Source organism: Penaeus monodon, chromosome 42 (genome assembly GCF_015228065.2).
Source record: "Penaeus monodon isolate SGIC_2016 chromosome 42, NSTDA_Pmon_1, whole genome shotgun sequence".
NCBI lineage: Eukaryota > Metazoa > Arthropoda > Malacostraca > Decapoda > Penaeidae > Penaeus > Penaeus monodon.
Window position 1 is genome coordinate 5,937,500 of NC_051427.1, and position 2,500 is coordinate 5,939,999.

Sequence of the window (2,500 nt, forward strand, 5' to 3'; positions counted from 1 at the left end):
ACTCATCTATCTATCTATCTATCTATCTCCATCTCTTTTTTCCCTTTCTCTCTCTCTCCCTCTCTCTATCTATTTATCTATCTATCTAGCTAGCTATCTAGCTATCTGTTTTTCTTTTCCTTTTTTTCTTTCTCTCTCTCTCTCTCTCTCTCTCTCTCTCTCTCTCTCTCTCTCTCTCTCTCTCTCTCTCTCTCTCTCTCTCTCTCTCTCATCTCCTGCATATCCATTCCAACATCACATTTTTTAAACAAAGTTCAAAAAGATTTTTTTTGTTCAGTCACGTGATATTTTAGCGCAGACATTCACACCTAATGCATTTCCTCTCATGAAACTTGCTCATCCCTTCAGGCGAAAGACAAGCCGAGATACATTATTCTATTTTGATCAAAATATATCTTTTATTTTTTTGGAGAACGTAGACAAAAATGTATCAGAATTCATCGCGCAAGCGAAGCTATTTTGCTAACAAATAAAAATGTTCCTCTGTCACGACGCCATTCAAATTCCTTTTTTTTCTAAATCTGCGCGCTGATTGGTCAACAGGGAATACCGCCGAACCAATCAGAGCTCGTTTATTTGGAACAATGGTAATAGGGTAAAAAAGTCATGTTCCACAAGTATAATATTGAGCCTTATGCTATTACGTGTGTTGCGAGAGCCGCCGTGACGTCACGTAATGTCCAAGAGAGAGGAAGACATGACAGGTGAGAAATACCTGTAATTTAATTAAGATTAACGTTTCTACGTAACGATGGCACTTTTGTTTATTTATCTATGTGTTTATTCTATTTTATTATATTACTGCTTTTTATATTTTACGAATGACCACGCAGATGCGAAATAGATTTATGTAAGATGAATATGTGTATATATAAATGACGTTTTTTTTTTGTACCTTTTATCTTTACAAATTTACATAAAGAACAATACCTGTAATATCATATAGCATTACTCACACGCTTCAAAAACATTTTATGAAAATGTTTATTCTTCACAATTACGGAAGAAAATACCTTTACTTCCTTCCATACCTTTACTTAAATATATAAATAAAAAAAAATCTCATTTTTCGTTTTTTCTCCCTTTTTATCCATATTTACCAACTTCCTTCACTTTTTGATATCTGATCAATCTGTGTCCTCGTAAACTCAATCTTTGCATAAATTTGAATCCCAAACGAAGTTCATTCAGCAAATTATCCACTTCTGATGGTTAATGTTTAAAGTTTTAAATCTAATAACTTTATGAGCAGGTCTGGCGTGCGTGGGTGCGAGCGCGCGCGGAAGTTTGTTGGTTTCCATTGTTTTCTTGCTTTTAATAATTGCAATATATTGACTGAATCACAGTGATGGTTGCAAAGATAGGAAGCAACAATGGAATGATTGCAAAATCTTATCAATAAATGAACTATGAAATAGGGATAACAATTTAGGTGCAAATTTCTTTAAAGATAATGATGATAACGATGACAATGATAATAGAGGTAGTGATGATTATAGCAGCTGAGATAAAGCAGTAAAATTAGTGATTTAAACAACATTTTTTTTTATAAGCACTAAGTTATATTGCTCTTTAACACTAAGCATCCAATACAAAGACATGCAAACATATTCATATAATATATATGTGTGTATGTTATATAATATATATATATATATTTATATATATATTATATATATATATATATACATATTACATATATATATTTTATAACTAATATATATATATATATATAATTATTATATATATATATATGTATTTAAATATATAAATAAATAAAAAATACAATATATGATTTATTCATTTATTTATTTATTCATAAATATATATATATATATATATATATATATATATATATATATATATATATATATATATATATATATATAAATAAATAGATTGATAGATAGACAGTAATAGAAGTAATATTAATCAGTACAACATAAACAATACTGAAAGTAACAATAACAATAATATCAATAAAAATGATAATAATAATAATAATAATAATAATAATAATAATGATAATAATAATAATAATATAACAATAATAATAATAATAATTTAATTTAGTATTATTATTATTATATTATATTTATTATTATTATTATTATTATTATTTATTATGATAATAATAATGATATGATAATAATAATAATGATAATAATAATAATAATAATAATAATAATAATAATAATAATAATAATAATAATAATAATAATAATAATTATAATAATAATGATAATAACACTGGCGGCAATAAAGATGATAAAATAGTGAAAATAATGATGATATCAATAATAATAACGGTACTAATGATAGTGATAAATAACAATAATAAAAACGATAAAGATTAATAATAACGATAACAACAATAACAAAGATAACAATAACAACAATAACAGAGATAATAACCACAGAACAAATAACAACAATAACAGAGATAGTAACCACAGAACAAATAAATACAATAACAGAGATAATAACCACAGAACAAATA

General features: G+C 25.6%; 1 protein-coding gene across 1 annotated transcript in view; it reads right to left on the reverse strand.

Moving 5' to 3' along the window:
* LOC119599093 (glutamate receptor ionotropic, kainate 2-like) overlaps positions 1 to 2,500 on the reverse strand; it is a gene marked incomplete at its 5' end in the record, with an annotated part of 108,056 nt that overhangs the window by 42,475 nt on the left and 63,081 nt on the right.